General features: G+C 51.5%; 1 protein-coding gene across 3 annotated transcripts in view; it reads right to left on the reverse strand.

The window, feature by feature from the left end:
• Rai1 (retinoic acid induced 1) overlaps positions 1–18,910 on the reverse strand; it is a 123,655-nt gene that overhangs the window by 40,080 nt on the left and 64,665 nt on the right. Inside the window, exon 3 of one of the 3 annotated variants that reach the window (XM_048366156.1) lies at positions 7,111–7,251. The exons of the other annotated variants lie outside the window; for them this stretch is intronic. The gene's annotated coding sequence lies outside the window, so the exon portion shown is untranslated. The remainder of the gene's footprint in view (positions 1–7,110; positions 7,252–18,910) is intronic. 3 annotated transcript variants of the gene reach the window in all.

Below are 18,910 nucleotides of genomic sequence, written 5' to 3' on the forward strand. Positions count from 1 at the left end.
GTCCCTGGGAAAATTCTCGGGGAGTCGGACCTGATAAGTAGATGCCATCTGAGTGTCTCCAAGCCACTTCCCGGTAAGGAAGCCCAAGTTCATAGGCAACAGCACGAGCAACTGTCACCTCCCATGGGTAGTCCTAACTAGGCCTCTAACAGCCAGAGCACAATACCCCATCATTTCCGCTGAGTTCTAGGTTCATGCCTCTAATTCAAGCTATTCAGGAGGTTGACAGCTGAGGATCATGGTTCAAAGCCAGCATCATCTCCAATTGACTATCAGAAAAGCCAGAAGTAGAGGTGTGGCTCTAATGGTCCAGAGCCAAGCTTTGAGCAAAAAAGCTAAGGGACAGCAGCACCCAGGTCCTGAGTCCAAGCCCAGTACTGGCACTCCAAAAAAGAAAATAGAATGATGGGGTACATGTCAGCACCCTGTGAGTGAGTAAAGGATCTGGATCCTTTGTCCTCTGTCCCTAGGAGCAGGGCACAGAGTTACCCAGGCTCCCTGGCCAGAAGCTGCCCTGGATGACCTCATCTTCCACGCGTCTGATGGGTGACTGGGGTGTTCCTCACACAGGAACCCAGAATATACACATTCAAGTATTACACAATTACTCTTGCCTGTGTGCTAGAAGGTGCTAGAACGTCACCCCATGACTCATAATAAGGCCTACATGTTTCCATTTGGGGATGAACACTCCGCCTTGCTTTATGGGATTTTTGAGAATATAGGTGGTTTTCATCTGTGTATGAGGCGTGGCCCCCACCCCCAAGTCCTGTGGAAGATGACACTGTACTGGGGATGCTTCTGGATTCTTTTTATTTTTTCATATTAAAAAATTATCTTTAAGCAGTTATACAAAGGAGTTGCTATTTAACAAAGCAGTTTATGAATACAATGTATCTTGATCAATGTCACCCCTTTCAGCATTCTCACCCATCCCTGAATATTCTCTCTCTCTCTCTCTCTCTCTCTCTCTCTCTCTCTCTCTCTCTCTCTCTCTCTCTCTCTCTCTCTCTCTCTCTGCTGGTATTTAAGACCAACTTAGGACCTCATGTTCTTGCTTGGCTTTTTCACTCACAGCTGGCACTCTATCACTTGAGCCATGTCTCCAGTTCCAACTTTTTGTTAATTGAAGGTAACAGTTTTGGATTCGTCTGCCCTGGCTGGCTCTGAACCTTGATTCTTGGTTCTCAGCCTCCTGAGTAGCTAGGATTATAGGTATGAGCCACCAGCACCTGCCATGGATGCTGAGCAGAGGAGGCCATCTGTCTGTCCTTCCCCATCTTCTGGAATCACTGCCTCAGTCTCCCCCTTGTATTCAGGGCACCACAGCAATTCCATTCCATGCAGACATCAGACTGGAATGCCACTCATCACTAGGGCAACAAACCACATTCTAGAACATTCATAAGACCCTCAGCCTGTAAACCACCCAAATGTATGTCAGAGGGAGAAGGAATACACACACTGCAGTACAGTTGTCTCCTGGGATTCACAGATTCACTTTCTGTGATTTTGCACCTTTGCATCAACTGTGGTCAGAAAATACTAAAATTTCAGAAACAAACAATTCATAGACTTTTAAATAGCTTTTACTACAGTATATTGTTACAATTGTCATCTCTTACTGTGTTCAATTTCTTCATTAAAGATTATCACAAGTAGCCAGGCTCATGCCTATAATCCTAGCTGATACTCAGAAGGCTGAGATCTGAAGATTGTGGTTTGAAGCCAGCCTGGGCAAGAAAGTCTGTGAGACTTTCATCTCCAATTAACCACCAAAAAAGGCAGAAGTAGAGCTGTGGATGGAATGGCAGAGTGCTAGCCTTGAGCAAAATTGCTCAGGAACAGTGCTCAGGCCCAGAGTTTAAACCCTAGGACTGACACAAAAAAATAAAAATAAAAGATTATCATAGGTATGAATGCATAGTAAAAGTAATAGTATGTTTAGGATTCAGTGCTATCTATGGTTTCAAGCATCAGCTCGAGGTCCTGGGATTTTTTTTTTCCCTGGGATGAAAGAGGGGATATTACATATGCATGCTATGTTAGCTTTCTGTTACTAAACAAATACCTGAGATAATTAACTTATAAAGGGCAAAGACTGCTGGGCATGGTGATACCTGCTTGTAATCTCAGCACTTGGGAGGAGGAGGCAGGTGAATAATTCTGAAGCCAACGTGGGCTACATAGTGAGATCCTGACTTAAAAAACAACAACACAACAACAGCTACCCAAGAGGGTGAGATTTAGAGGATCACAATTCAAAGCTAGTCTGGGCAGAGCAGTCCATGAGATTCCAGAAAAAAGCTGGACTGGAGGTATGACTCATCGAGGGACAGCTCAACAGCAGAGCAAATGTTAGGGCCTGAATTAAAATCTCAGTATATGCGCGGGTTGGGGGGGGGGGGCGGGGAGTTAAAAAGTAAAACTGGCTGGGTACCAGTAGCTCATGCCTATAATCCCAGCTACTCAGGAGGCTGAGATCTGAGGATCGTGGTTCCAAGCCAGCCTGGGCAAGAAAGTCCATGAGACTCTTATCTCCAATTAACCACCAAAAAAAAAAAAAAAAAAAGCCAGGAGAAGCTATGGTTCAAGTGGCAGAGCACTAGCCTTTAACAAAAAAACTCAGAGACAGTGTCCGGGTCCTGAGTTCAAGCCCCAGGCATGGCAAAAAACAAACAAACAAAAAACCCTTAAAGTAAAATCCGCTAGGGGTTTGGCCGAGTAACAAAGCATGTGTGAGGTTCCTGGTTTAATCTCCAGCACGCTCTCTCTTCAAAAATGAAAACACAGGCGGGCCCAGGCTCCTCTACTAACTCCTAGCTTAGCTCAGGGTAAGAATGGAATCAGCTCAGTTGGACGGCCCACCCCCAAATATTTCCTGTTCTTCTCAACCAATGGCAGCCAATAGCTGGACATGACCAAGTAGGCTGCTTTGGTGACTGGCATTTGTGCAGATGACTGGGCAGTTTTAGGGAGGAAGCTCTCTAGACATTTATACGCCTGCCTGTCACAGGCAGACACTTCAGATGGCCACTGTTCCATCTGCCCGCCCAGGCCTTGGGTGACATCAGTGAGCAGTCAGTCTTCCAGTCCCATCCAGTCCAGTCCCGTGCTGACACCCAGCATGCCTGAGGGATAAAGCCTGTATGAAAGAGCTGGCACTTGGGGTTGTCTGTTATGTAGAACACCAAGCACTTCCTGACTAGTACACCTGGCTTTCTAAGCTCTTGGGGGCCTGATCTTGATGATTTCTCTGGCTTTGAACAGGAATATTCTGGCTGTGAACTCCATGGATCTGCTGCTCTAGACTGGCTGGGATCTCACAGCATCTCTGAGCAGCATTGATTCTGATGCCTCAGCACCCATCATCCTTTCCTTTCCCCTACCCCATCTCACTTCTCCTGCTGAGGTTCCTTGAGGACAGCAGTCACATTAGAGCTCAATAGCACAGCAAGGGCCCAGGCCCTTGACTTCAGAGGCAGCCCTCACTCTTTACCACAAAGCCTCTGTGTGCTTTGGGGGGGGGGGGGCAGGCCGCATGCGTGTACATCAGCGCTGCTTCCTGATCCCTCCCCTCAGTCTCCAGTTTCCTCCACACTTCCGCAGCTCTGCAGGCCACCATGCTCAGAAAGTGCAGCACAGCTTGGACCCCTCCTCCCTCCCTGGGTTTCTAAGGGGTTCTTCTCTCTCAAGGGAGGCCTCCTACTGACTCAGGGGAAGCAGGGAAGGATCAGAGCATTTTCCTCAGATCAGCCTGTTTTGGATCATGGGAGTTGGAATCACAGGGAAAGAACATCCCACCCCCCCCAACCCGCCCCAAAAGGCTTCAGATGGAGCCTGAGTGACAAATGATCCTGTCTCAGCATGGCCCTTGGAATCCCAGCTACATATTCAGAAGTGGGAACCTCCAGGAGCAGGAGCAGAAGGGTTTCCACGTGGCCAGTCCCAGCCACTAGTCATCCAGCCAGCCGGGCAGGAGCCTATGGCTTCTAGCTGGGAGGGGGTGAAGGTAGGGAGAAAATCTAGGGCACATCAAGGAATGAAGTGGCATGAGTCCCCAGGATGTTCTGGGGCTCTTGTTCTGCTGCATCGGTTCCCCAACTGTCCTTTCCACCAAAACCCTGCCATGGAGCACAGCTGGTTAGGGCAAACCCTTGTTGGTCCCAGCTGGGGGAGTTCCACGCAAGTGTACCATTTTCCTCTGGGCCTCATTGCTCAGAAGCTCAGAGAGAGTGAGCCCCTTGCTCAAAGTCAAATAGGAAAGTTATGCTGGCAGCTCCCTTTCTGCTGGGGAGAGGAGAGAACATCTTACCCTTCTCTTCATGATGCGGCCACTCTGGCTCCTCAGACACACCAGGCCCTTGTACACACTGTTCCCTCTGCCTGGGCCCCTGCTCCTGGATCTTCTCATCACCTAAAAGCCGCCTCCTCTTCCAGAAGCCCTCCCTGGCTACCCCCTGAAGAAACCACACTGCTGTAGTCCATTGCTCTCTCAAATCTACTGTTTGAGGGTATTTATTTATTTACTTGGTTCTCATTTGCCCCAACGGGATGGTGGCTCTGAGAGCAGCGTACATACACAGCAGTCTATGGCTGTCTCTAGGCAGCCCTCAGGCTGAAGAATTCCTGGCTCTGGCCACAGGGCCCTGGGCTCTCTTCTCTCTTGACAGCTCCACCTGAGTTCTCAATCCCTCTCAGCTCATCCCCCAACTTCTCACCTTGTGGGCGCTGGTCCCTGACTCCCTAGCCTGGCATCCACAGGCTGCTCCCACGTACCTTCCTAGCTCCTGGCTTCACATCTGATGCACAAACCTCCAAGAAGCTCCTCAGACCTCCAACCTCTGTACATGCTGGGGCCATGGTCCTGGGATTACCTGACACCACCCCCCCCCCCCAGCATTTTCCTGGCAAAATGCTAATGGGCTTATTACATCTACCCAGGGGTCACCTCTACACAAGGGTCACCTCCTTCCAATCTCACCATGATTTTCCAGCAGATGCCCGTCCTAGATTCCTTGCCATCCTCATTTCCTATGGCCCTGGACACTGTGAGGATCTCAGTTTGTAGCAGTGGTCTCCCAGTGGTCTCAGCTCTTGGCTCTATCCCAGTATAGCCCGTTACTGGCACACAGCACACACTCAGAAAAAGAGAATGCTAGCCGAGCACCAGTAGCTCATGCATGGCTGTAATCTTAGCTACTTAGGCGACTGAGATCTGAGATCCAGGTTCCAAGTCAGCATAGGCAGAAAAGTCTATCTCCAATTAATCAGCAAAAAGCCAGGCTGGCTGGAGGCCTGACTCAAGTAGTAGAACACTAGCCAAGCATGCTGCACAAGTGTAAACCCCAGTTCAAATTTTAATAGTGCCACGGGGGTGGGGGGGGAGGAGAAAGAATATATTGGGTGGGCTGGGAATATGGCTTAGTGGTAGAGTGCTTGCCTTGCATGCATGAAGCTCTGGGTTCGATTCCTCACCACCACATATATGGAAAAGCCGGCAAGTGGCGCTGTTGTTCAAGAGGTAGAGTGCTAGCCTTGAGCAAAATGATGTCAGGGACAGTGCTCAGGCCCTGAGTCCAAGCCCCAGGACTGGCCAAAAAGGAAAAAAAAAAAAGAATATATTGGGTGGTGAATGGGAAGGTAAGGTGGCTGCACATGGGTCAGGAACCTAAGAGATCACAAGGGATCTGTCACCCCCAGCGCCCTGCACACCAGTGGGAAGGACAAGAATAGCATTCAGTTGTCAGTTGCTGAGTTGCACAAATGGTCCAATCCTCAAGCTGACATTGTATAATCATTGCCCTCAACGTGGAGGTGAGGACCTAGAACACAGAGAGTATGAGGAACCAGTTCAAGGTCACATAGCCAGGAAGTGGAGGAGCTGAAACAGAACCCAAACTGTCTGAGTCTAATGCACAGGCAGTTCCACTGTGATGAGATGCCTATTGCCAAGACTGCAGTTCTAGGAGGTTCTAGGAGGTCCCTGGCATACTGGCAAGGTGGACATCTACTAAGCTTCCCTCCTGACCCTCTACTGCCATCCCTATGCCCAACTATTTCCCCCTTAAATCCTTTTCTAAGCTGGGTGCTAGAGGCTTACACTTGTAATCCCAGCTACTTAGGAAGTTGAGATCTGAAGATCATGGTTCAAAGCCAGGCTGGGCAGCAAAGTCCATGAGAAACGTATCTCTAATAAACCACACACACACACACACAAAAGCCAGAAGTGGAGCTGTAGCTCAAATGGGAGAGTACTACCTCTGAACAAAAAAGCTAAGGGACAGGGCCTTGAGTTCAAGCCCCAGTACAGACACACATACATACACACAAAATCTGTTGGTAGGCTGGTGCTTTACCACTTGAGCCACACCTCTAGCCCTCCCAAATTCTTTGGCCAAGAACTAAGAACTTCTCCCTGGCATCTCTCTGGCCCAGGGCAGATGAGTGCTTTCTGTGAGTGGAAACATAAGCCCAGAGCTCTGGAATGTGGACAGTGAATACCAGCCTCAGGCAGTCCCAGAGAGGGCTTGGGTCACCATGTAGTAGGCTGAGGAACAGGAGGCCCAGGCCACACGGCAGGTCTCTGTCTGTCCCTCAGTACTAGGCACATGAAACCCTTTTTAAGGAGAAAAACCCAAGGCAGGGAGTTGAGTAGATATCAACCTTGGACCCAGGAGTTCCCCAGAAGGCAGAGGGACACTGGCCGAACCCACTACTCTATAGATCTCTGAAATGGCTGATGAAATGGTGAGGTGGCTCAGATCCTGAAGTCAAGTCCATTCCAGGTCCCCAGCTCCTCCCCATCTACCAGGAGCACACTGAGCACACAACCACAATTAGTCACTTGTCTGCCCCTCCTGGAGGCCCTCCAACATAGCAGAGACAGATTGCCACCCAGCACAGGGCTCTGATAGCCATTAGCCGATTTGGCTTTGGGGAGTAGTATCAACAAGAACACACTCATCCACCTGATTTGATATTCCATGGATGCCTCCTCCAGGAAGCCCTCCCTGGATGTCTCACTCCCCTCCACCCTCGAATGTCCTAAAGCTCTTTGCTCTGTTCTAACCCAGACCCCAAATGACTGTCCAATTTCTGCTTGCTCACCTTCAGAATGGGCACCAGGGCACCAGTCTCTGTGCTCAGTGTAGGGCATGAAGCTGGCCAGATAGACCTGCCTGAGCTCTCCGAAAGGAGCACTAAGTATTCTGGGTCAGCTGGGTCACATGGCTGTTGGCATCCCTTACTCTGAAACATACAAGGACATAGGGATGTCCCCCAATGAGTCAAGGGAGAAATGCAGGTCCCTCAGGGTATAGCAGGAAGAACATGACACTGCTGTTAAAACACACCCCCACTCCCACTTCTGAAGGGGCAGGGCCAGGCCCCTAGTGTGGCCTGGTTTTGAAGGGATGGTAAGGGAAGTCTTCTTTTCTTTTCTTTTTTTTCCTGCTAGTCCTGGGGCTTGAACTCAGGGCCTGGGCATTGTCCTTGAGCTCTTTTTGTTCAAGAGCTAGCACTCTACCACTTGAGCCACAGCGCCACTTCTGGCTTTTCTGTGTATGTGGTACTGAGGAATCGAACCCAGGGCTTCATGCATGCTAGGCAAGCACTCTACCACTAGGCCAAACTCTTGGCCCCAGGGAAGTCTTCTTTTCTAAGGGCTTAGTTTGCTAACTTATTCACCTCTGGGCAAGGTCTGCCAGTGGACAGACACCTCTGTCAGTTTGTGTCTCATCCTCTGGAGCTGTGGAGAGCCACTGCCCACTGGCTCCTTGCCAGCCCCAAGACCACAGGTTGTACTTCTCTGCCCAACACGGGGCAAGTGCCTAAAAACAGCGCCTCAGTAGGCATTCTTATCTCTGCACGACTGTTACCTCATCTGTACAAAGGAGGCGATGATGATAACAATAATATAGCATTTGTGCCTTAACTGCCCCCGACTGGGGTCCCTTGGCATTGCATTTAGAGGCGTAAACCATGTGGATGTGTCTTCTCAAACTGACCTTGCGCCTCCCCTGTATGCAACCTCCCATGGTCTTCTGGTGCCCTCAAACGAATGTCTCTGGCTTTTGTATTCAAACTCTTGCACTCTTGTACCTCTCTGCCTTCTTCCAGTTCCCTCTCTACCGAAACAGGTCAGCCTGCAACCCATCAGTGTGCTGAGCTGCTTCCTGCCCCTGGGCCTTTGCACACACTGGCCCTTCTGTTCAGAACATCCTCCCTTATTTGTTTTCCAAAACCTGGCCCCGACATCAGCCCCCTGTGGAGACTCTCCCCTTCCTTCCTCCTCATGGGGGTTCCTGGTGAGCACATTGATTATGGCACTCCACTACAATTAGGGGTTGACATGTCTCCGGTTGGTCTCTTATACAAACCGGACACCACAGGGGCTAGGCTTTTTTGTCTTTGTTCTAAATCCCCCAGTGCCCAGATATTGCCTGCAGACAAACAGGCACTCGGGAATGTCTAGCTGACAGGTGGGTGAGATGGTAAACAACATGTGCACAGCCCTTTACAGTTTACAAAGCCTTTTTCTGTCCTCAGTCTCACAAGCCTCCTCTCACCAGAGGAGGCTCCAGGATCCCATCCCTGCCCATAGCACTGCCCTGAGAGGGCATGGAGGCTCCAGGGCCTCTCCTTTCTTGCCTGGAACCTGGGTCTGTCAGCATCCTCCCACAGGGCTCAGCAAATGTAGCCAGGACCCCTTTCAGCACGAAGCCAGCCGTTTCCCAACTATCCCCAGAGAGAGACAGCCTGGCAGGTGCCCAGGTGGTGGCCTGGCCAGTAAGGTTGGGCAACAGGCCTGCCATCCGCCTGGAGCTGCCGGGATGTGGTGGCTGGAGCGCAGCTCCACCACGAGTCTTGGTAACAGTTGCTATGTAAAACGCTCGGAGGGGGAATTTACTGTCAGCGTTAATAATAGATGAAGGTTTCAGAATTTTTGATGCCTTACGTTCTAAGCTGTTTGATTTATAATGTCTCTGGAAAGGAAGAGATGGAGTGGGGGTGAGGGAGGAGGCTTAGAGGCAGGAGCTGGGAGCTCATCCATGGTACCTCTGACAAGATGGGGAAACCGAGGCCTGGTGGGGCAAGGCCCCTGAGCCCAAGGACGCCAGGATTGGCAGAGGCTCTGGTTGCCCCACGCTTCCCTGGGCCTTGGGAGAGGAAAGCAAGCGGGGCCCCTCCCGCCAGCACCGGCGGTTGTTGTGATGGATTACTGCCTCTGCTTTTAGCCGAGCAGGTGTATCTCAAGTAGTCCGGAAGCGGCTGTGATGGGCGCCTGCGGCGGGGGCTGTGTGGGGCTGATTACAGGCGTGAGGAAGCAAAATGCAAGCCCCAACTTCCCTCCGCTCAGCTGCAAGCGTGTGCATGCATGTGTGTGTGTGCGCGTGCGTGCACACTCGCCTGTGTGTGTAGGGAGTAGGGGGTCCTCCCCATAGAAACAGGCCAGCAGCCACCACAGCAGGACTCACACAGAACCAGGTCTCCTCTGTGGCAGGGCTGCCACTCAGCACTGTGCTGTTCGGCAGATGGTGGCCTCCTGTCCATCGTCACAGCCCTGCTGCCTGCCTGTCACCCCTCCGAGCCTGGTCTGACTGAGGAGTGCTCTCTCCTACCCCTCACATGGGCCTGGCTTTCTCCTCTACTTTGGAAGCCACACTGACTCTCCCCAGCTCCAAAGCAAGCCAGGCCCAGGCTAGGTTCCCCAGCCTAGATGGTATTCCTTCACTTCCATAATGGCCTTCATCTGTAGAGGAGGTGTGTCTGGCCTCAGAGGCCTCTGCCTCCCTCCTCAGCCCAGGAGGTCTCCAGTTTGCTTTAAGCCCTGCCCTGGGCTTTCCCAACAGAGGCAGCAGCACACTCAATCCTAGCAGACAGGCTTCAGTGCTCTGCAGGACACTTCTGGGAACACAGGAGAGGGCTACGAACTCCCAAGGGCCGTGGGCATGATAATAAAGGTGACAACAGGTATAACCAGGGACCAGTCTCACCCCAAGCTGGGAGCCCGCTCCTCACTGCACAAGAAGACTGAGCCCTGGACACAGCCCCTCCCAGGCAGAGCTGTCTACAGGCTGTCCTGACCCAGCCACTTCCTGCGTTATTCCTACCCCTAGGTGGCTTGTGTCCATGTCACACAGATGTATGTCTGTCCTGTCATACTTCATCCTGCACCCTTAGGACAGCCTAGCACATGGTGGGTTCTCAGGAGATGGAGGCAGAGTAGATTCAGGCCTCACTGGGTAACAAGGGCAGGGGGGTAGGAGCATAAACATAGACTCCCTACTCCCTCATTTCTAGCTGTCTTGCCCATCTATTTGTTTCTCAGTCCTCACACTGGTTAGGCATCCCTAGCACCCCATACCAGGCCCTGTAATAGGCACAAGGTTCCCTGGCTCTAGTGCCCAGTGCCTCTGGGAGCCAGGAAAAGACATACCCAAGTACTGGCCATCAAACAACCCACAACGCCCCCCCCCCAACCCCTGGAGGCTATCTGGCCCTCCACAGTGGCTGGAACCCAGGTCAAGACCCAAGGCATGGGGGGCTACACCAGGTCAAAGGGCCCCTCCTTGGTGACTGACCACAACTGAGAGACAGAGGCCAGGGAGGGGAAGGGCAGCACAGGGAGCCTCAAGGACCTGCTGTAATGCCCACAAGACATGGGTGGAGGGTTTGAGAGGATGCAGGTGGTCTGAGGACACAGGGCCTCATTGAAGAACAAGTGACCCAGGCTAGCTGAGGGTGATAACAAGGGAGGGTCCTGGGGCTCTCTCTCTCTTGTGGCTTGGGGACCCATGGGTAGAAACTGAGAGGCTGCCCTGAGAGACAGCTTTATGGGGTATAAGGCACCTACCATTTTCAGGGTCTCCTAGGACAAAAGGTCCCTGAGGAGGCCATGTCCAGTGTGGGAGGGACAGAAGCACAGCCCCTTCAAGGGGATGGGGCCTTGGGTAGAGACCTGCTTCACTGTGGGGAGCTCTGTCCCCATGGATGCCACCCCGTCCTGCCCAGACTCCATGTCTGGCCCTACTGTCCTTCAGCCAGGCTGAACTCGGGCAGGTTAGGGCAGTGGCCACTGCAGCCTTGGCAAACAGGAAATGCCAACTCACCCTGCCAGTCTGCTCCAATGCCTGCTTTGGCCCTTGATTCCTTGTCTATAACTCCAGCCTTGCCCCTTGCCCAGATACACAACTGCTGAAAGTCTTGTGATCAGAGATCAGCTGCTTACCATTCTCTTACACATCCATCCATTCATCCATCCATCCATCCATCCATCCACTCATTCATCCATCCATCTAATCATCAAAGCTATACTGCATTACAGGTCAGGCCTATCTCTGGGGCCCACAGCCTAGCCCTGGGGTGGCGCCGGGCTCTTGGGGTGACAGTACACAAACAGGCCTGCTAAACCATGGTTGGCAGCACTAACAGAAATGCCTGGACCACAGTCCCAAGTTCAGGGAGGCTTCCCGGCAGCAAGGCACTGGCTGGCTAAGGAAAATAGGGAGGTAGTGTGGGGTGGTAGGGCTGGCTGCTTCTTCCCCACCTCCTCTGTCAAACTCTAAAACCTTGCTCTCCCCATTCCAAATTCCCATCCCTCTCAGAGCTTCCACTCCACAGGGGCAGTCTCCAACCATTGCTGATAAAAGCTCAGGGTCCTGGGAGCATCAGAAACCAAACATCAGCAAGTAAGGGCTGTGGGCTTTGTTACTCTGGCTTTAATGACAAACTTTACACAGAACATCAGCTCCTGGATGGTAATGGGTATCAGTTCCACAACTCCATCACTGCTGCCAATCTGAGTTGGGAGGGGACGTGAAAATGGGAATTAGGGACATGCCCTATGAAGACTCAGACACCAGGCTGCACCATCTGACTATGGATGGATTTCTGCCAGCCTGTACAACAATACACTTTTGGTCTAAGGTTCAGGTCAGTATGGTGGCCTTTTCCCACACAGGGCTCCCCTTTTCAGACCAGCCATCCCAGCTATAAGAGTTTCCTGAGATCAAATGCAAATGTTGTGTATAGATGTGCATGTGAGTGCACGCACACACACACGCACACATGCATGCACACACATGCACGCAAGTTTCTGAAAAGGTTCCAGAATCTTTTCCCAATTCCCAAAGCATGAGTCCCTCTACTCTCAACTTAAGACTGTACCCAGAGCCTGAGTAGCAGAAGGAACTTGCTGGAGCCTAGAGAAGGACCCAGTATATTCTGAGACCCAAACATCTGTCATTTTATTTCTCAGAGAGTAGCTTTCCAATTCTGAATACCAACACTAAACAAGCAAACAAGCAAGCCAGGTGTCAGTGGCTTATGGCTGTAATTTTAGCTACTAAGGAGGCTGAGATCTCAGAACTGAGGTTCAAAGCCAGCTCAGGCAGACAAATACAGAAAACTGACTCCAATTAGCCAGTAAAAAGCCAGGGTGGAGGTGTGGCTTTCCTCTTAGAACACCAGCTAAGCAAGCAAGCCAAGGGAGTATGAGACCCTTAGTTCAAATCCCAGAACCAGATGAACTCCCTGACCCCTCAAGACAAAACAAAACCCAACACAAGCAGCTGAAAAAAAAAATAGCAGAGGGGCTGGGAATGTGGCCTACAGTGCCTACTTAGCATGCATGAAGCCCTGGGTTCGATTCCACAGCACTACATATATATAGATAAAGCCAGAAGTGGCGCTGTGGCTCAAGAGTTAGAGTGCTAGCCTTGAGTAAAAAGAAGCCAGGGACAGTACGTCCCAAGCCCCAGGACTGGAAAAAAAAAAAAAAAAAAAAGAAGCAGATTCCTGGGCTCTGTCTTTTTTCCTTCCTTCCTTCCTTCCTTCCTTCCTTCCTTCCTTCCTTCCTTCCTTCCTTCCTTCCTTCCTTTTCTTTTCTCTCTTTCTTTCTCCCTCCCTCCCTTTCTTTCTTTCTTTTTGTGGTGCTGCAGTACTGGGTGCTTTTTCACTTGAGCCATAGCTCCACTTCTGGCTTTTGAGTGGGGATAGTTGGAGATAGTCTCTTGGTCGCTTGGTGGTGTCGGCCTAGGCTGGCATTAAATCAAAATCCTCAGATCTCAGCCTCCTAAGTAGCTAGGATTATAGGTTTGAGGCACTGATGCCTGGCTAGGCCCCATCCTTCAAGGTCCATTGGATTTCCATTGGAGGTGACGAACTCAGGAAGCTGGCTATGGGGCAAAGTCCAGGGTGGTTGCCAGCACCTACCATGGCCCACCAACCTCCAATTTCTCACTTAGAAATGCTCTGGCCTTCTGGGCTGTTACTACATCAGTTCTGCGGCACTTAGTGCTTTGGTGTTGGTAGGGAACAATGAGTGAATATATCCCAAAACCCCTAAAGAGGCATCTGCTTATAACTGGGTAACTGATTTATGACAGGCTTCCTTTCGGTTTGTGGGTAGATTCCTGAGTAGACCCATGTTGGTTTTCTCAGGGGTTAGTCACCCTGCTCCCACCCCATCAAGCCAGGACCAGGCATAAGTGATATGGCACAAAGGCACTCAAGAAGCCTGGGCCTCCCGGATCTGGCCCAACGGGCACTGAGAAGTCCTTACGCCAAGTTCTCTGTCTGTTTCTGGGATTATGTGTTCCTCTTGGCCAGTACAGTGGGCCATTCACAAAGTGCACATACCAAGCCAGGTCTTTTGGCTAGGGTGCAGGCCAGATGCTCACACCACACCCTGGTGGTGGAGACAATCCCTCTGTGTCTAGGTGTAAATGTATATCTGTCTCCCGCCCTCCCAAGTCCAACACCAGGCAACCACTCACCAAAAGAAGTCTCAGGCAGCCTGCTAAATGGCCTGTTTAGCAATATAAGTCAAGCACCTACTATATATCAGGAAGATGGGTCCTACCCCAATGGCACAAGGTCTGCTACAGGAGTTGGATGTGCAAATATAGACAAAAGTGAATAGATAAGTGCCATTCAGAGGAGAAAGCTTCCTGAAGAGGGATAAGGGATGGCCAGATAAAGGGACTTAAGAGTGTTCAAGAGCTGGGTGCTGGTGACTCACCCCTGTAATCTTAGCTACTCAGGAGGATGAGATATGCCGATTGTGGTTCAAAAAGCCAGCCCATCAAAAAAGTCCACAAGACGTCTTCAATTAACCACCAAAAAAGCCAGATGCTGATCTGTGGCTCAAGGGACAGAGCCCAAACCCTGAGTTCAAGCCCCAGGACACACACACACACACACACACACACACACACACACACACACACACAGTGTTCAAGAGCCTAGCAGGTAGGCAGCACATGCCTGTAATCCCAACACTCAGGAAGAGGATCATGAGGACAAGGCTTGCCAGGGCTACACATACAGCAAGACTCTGTCTTGAGGGGGAGAAAAACGGTGTCCAGGAAAGAAGAATGATGTGCAAAGATCCTGTGGTGGGAAGGAGGGGGAGGGGAGCCAGCCAGGCAAATAGCTGAAAGGCTGTCAGGGTCAGGCTGGCATCCCGCCGACCTCATAATGAGAACTGGGGCGCTGCCCTTAGCGGGCCGCTAACGCCCCTACAAGACCAAGAAAAACAGACAGGGAGCCCAGGGCACGAGGCATCCTTTGTTCGGTGGGCCACCATCAAGGTACAGTCACAACCTCACCGCCCACCCCCCCCCCCCCCCAAACTCGCGCGGGATGGCTGTTCCAGAAGCCCCGCCTCTCTCCAGCAGCGCCCACCCGCGCAGCCTCCTTAATCAGGAGCTGCGCGCGCAGACCACAACCTCAACGCCCCCCCACACACCCGGCGCCACGCCCACAAGGACCAACCCCGCCCCTTTCTACCCGTACCGCCCCGCCCCGCCCCTCCGCAGTGACCACCAATCAGGGGCTGGAGACTGGGGCCTGTGAGAACACAAAAGGCCGGAAATTGCGGTCCCGGACTTAGCCGTCTGCACCTTGGCGCCGCCCCGCGCCCAGATGAGGGACCACCTAGAGGTGTAGGGGGGCGGCTACCGCGGGACAGCAGGCCTCCCAGTAACTCCAGTGTGGCTTCATCCCTAATCTATAAGAAGTCTGTAGTTTGCCCAAGGTTGAATTTTCACTCATATTTCAACATTTATTGGGCGCCTACTGTGTTCCAAAGCTAGAAACCTGCCACTGCAGACATTAAATTTTTTTTGCCCTCGGTAGCTTATTTGGGGGAGAGGGGGTGGCGGGGGCGGGGAGATGGAGAAATGTGCACCGAAGGGAAGCAGCCAATAAGAAAAGACATAAATCAGCAAATTGTACAAAGTGTTAGAAGGTAACTGTGCCATGGGGAAAATTATTTGCTAAGGGTAATGAGGAAGGCTTCATCAAGAAGGGGACACTTGAGGGAAGACCGAGGGGGGGGGAGTGAAAAGGGGGGGAGTGCATTGGTTATATGACTATCAGTGGTGACAGCACTGCAAGTCAGAACAAAAGGCCACAGGGGCAAAGGCCCTGAGGTCACAATGCCTAGGAGATCAAGGAGACTATGAGAGGTGGGACCAGCAGACACAATCCCTTGGAGCTCACACTGTCCCTCCAAGCTCCACCCAGTCTACTTCACATCACACATCTCTTCCTCCCTTTCTTCCCCTTCACATGCCTCCTCTAGCACTCCACAGACAAAGAGACAGCACCCATGGAGCTGAATAAATAAACAAGTGAGTTTAGGATCCCTTCCATCTCATCTGTAGGTTGGGAGGACCTTACCTGAGTCACTGGTCTGAGCAGGAAGTTCTAGAGGGATGAGGCAGAGACCAGAGAAGCCAGCCTCTTGGCCTTGCAGAAGCTCTTTCCTCTGTCTGGTATGTCCTTTTCATTTTTCAAGCTGACAAGTTCCTGTCTTACCTTTCAAAGGCCAAACAAATGCATTCTCCCACCCCTCACTCTCCAACAAGCCTAGGCACCTGAGCCACCTCTATGCGCAGACCCCTCTCAGCCCTGATCACATTCCCTTCCAGCTCTCCTACTTGGGGCAGGAATGCCAAGAAGAAAGCAAAGCACTTCACACCTGCAGTGAACAGTTAATGGCCAGTGGCTACCAGCATGCCCCTCTTCTCCCTGGGCAGCAGATGGAAAGGCCCAGAGAGTCCCCAAACATGGATGGCTGACATGATGGAGAGCTAAGCCCTGGCTGGGATTCTCAGAGGGATGCACCCCACCCTTGGACCGCAAAAGTCCCATGAGCACCAGGCAGGACAAAAAGAGGTTACACACTGAGGCTCAACTGCACAGGTAATTTCTTCTAGACATTAGCCTACCCATGTGTGGTACGTGGTCAGGGGGATGTTCTCAGCCTCTGGCCCTAACGTCTCCAGCCTACAGTGGTGTGTTTCTAGAGCTACTCCACTCCTTAGCAGGTCATTTGGACCCTTGCTTCTTTGTTTCTAAGTGGGGCTAATGATACTTACCCAAGGCTGTGGGAGTAAAAAAGGCCGTATGAGAACAGGGCATAGCAGCAAGGACTTGACTCTGGTGATTAAGAAGACTAACACACAGGGGCTGGGAATATAGCCTAGTGGTAGAGTGCTTGCCTCATATACATGAAGCCCTGGGTTCGATTCCTCAGCACCACATATATAGAAAAAGCCGGAAGGGGCACTGTAGCTCATGTGGTAGAGTGTTGGCCTTGAGGAAAAATAAGCCAGGGACAGTGCTCAGGCCCTGAGTTCAAGCCCCAGGACTGGCAAAAACAAGACAAAAACAAACACTAGTCTGTGAGCTCAAATCCCAGTACCACCATCAAAAAAAAAAAAAAAAAAAGAAGACTAACACATTGTTGGGCACCAGTGACTCATCCCTGTAGTCCTAACTACTAAGGAGGCTAAAATCTGAGGATCAAAGTTTGAAGCCAGCTTAGGCAGTAAAGTCCATGAAATTCTTATCTCCAATTAACCACCAAAAAGCTTGAAGTGGAGCTGTGGCTCAAGAGGTAGAACATTCAGACCTTAAGTTCAAGCCCCAGAACTCTTTCTCTCTCTCTCTCTCTCTCTCTCTCTCTCTCTCTCTCTCTCTCTCTCTCACACACACACACACACACACACACACACACAATAATCTAGAAACTTCCAAGTCACTAAAACCTTTGAACCACAGATGGGCTATGTTTCCCAGCCTCCTTTGCAGTTGGATATGGTCACAGACAGGGTTCTGGCCAGTGAAATGCAACTGGGAGTGATGTCTTATTGCACATCAGACCTCCATGTTGGGCCATATTAAAAGAAGGAAGGGCCCACCAGACAGAAACACTTGCTATCCTCATGAGCATGAAGAATAAACATGTAGGTGGGAGGCATGACTCAAGTGGTAAAGCACCAGCAGAGAGAGCAAGAATGAACGTCTCGAGATGTCAGCACCGGCTTGTTACTGCATCAAGCTTTGCTCTGTGCACAGGAACTCCCTCACCCACTCTCACTTATTCCTGCACGAATTGTACAGTGAAGCCCTGTGGGGGTAACATGCCCCACACCTGGATACTGACAGGGGCAATGGAAGGTGGAAGTAAGGGTTGGGGTTGTAGCACCGTGGTAGAGCACTTGCCTAGCATGCAAGAATCCCTAGTTTCCATCCCTGCACTATTGCAAAGAAGAAAAAAGCAAGTAGTGTCAGTGAGTCCCTGTCCTTGAGGAGCTATTGGTGTGACGAGAAAGGGCACCTTTAGTAAAATGGGACAGGGAGGTTTTCCGAGATGAGATCTAAATTGAGAGGGGATTTGGGGAGGAAGGGAAGAGAGAGGTATGGCAGGCAGGCCCACAAAGGTGAAGGTTTCGAAGCATGAGGGAGCATGGTCCACTCCTAGATGGAAGAGGAGCCTTCAGTGGCCTATCTCTATCCCTTTTCTCAGCTTCAAATGGGGGCTCTCTCATGGGCCATCTCTGGCTCTCAGAGGAGAAAATCGCACCCAGCACAAGCAAAGTGCTCCCTGGGCTCTGTACTTTTCTCTGCCTGATGGCTGTGATGGCCAACAGGGGTGTGGGGAGGATGAGGCTCAGGAGGTGAACAGGGGATCTCTGGGGCTCAGGAGGCAGGAGCAGGGAGGGAGAGCTGCTGCTATTAGGGCTCCTGCCACGCAGGCTAAATAGCAAGGACGTCTCCAGCCGGGAGAGCTATTAGGCGGCAAGCAGAGGAAGCACTGGCTCTCTGGGGAGGCTGCAGCACTGTCCCTGGAGGCAGCTCGGGCAGCTGGTGCGAAGAGCCGGGAACTCTCTGCTTACGGGCAGACGCTGGCCTCCATTCAGTCTCTTTCTGGATAAGCACAGTGGAGCTGGGCATGGCAGGATTGGAGGGGAGGTCCAGGAGGCACCAGGGGGCTCATGTGTCATGTGCTGCCTTGATGCTCCATGCCAGTCTGGCTGCCAGCTCCTGAGCAAGGAAAGAGCAGTAAGTAGATCTGGGGTGTGCCTGTCACCAGGCTCCTAACAGGACACAAGCAGGAAAATGAGAGTCCTGCCAGGAACTCAAGCTCCCAGTGCTTTATAGTAAGAAAAGACTCAGAGGACACACCAGTCCATGGTTCCTAAGCTCCCTGACGTCAGCGCTCAGGGCTCCCTATGGCCCATGCCTGTTCCTTCTCATTCCAGCACTACAGTGCAGTACTCCCTGCACTACAGACCTCCACACCACCGCTGCTTCTCTGCAATCCTTTTGCATATGCTGCTAGAGTTGCATGCCAGCTGACCTCCCACCCCCAACATTATTTTTTCTTTTTTTTTTTAATTTAGTCCCAAACCAGGACCCATGCCAGAACTTGGTATCTGATGCTTTTGCTCATTGGCTGACACTCTACCACCTGAGCCATACTTCCAAATCCCCATCCCCACCTTTTGTGTTGGGGCTGGAACTCAGGGCCTGGGGCTATCCCTGAGCTCTTTTGTTCAAGACTAGCACTCTACCACTTCGAGTCACAGCACCACTTCCAGTTTTCTGGTGG

This window comes from Perognathus longimembris, chromosome 17 (assembly GCF_023159225.1).
Source record: "Perognathus longimembris pacificus isolate PPM17 chromosome 17, ASM2315922v1, whole genome shotgun sequence".
Lineage (NCBI taxonomy): Eukaryota > Metazoa > Chordata > Mammalia > Rodentia > Heteromyidae > Perognathus > Perognathus longimembris.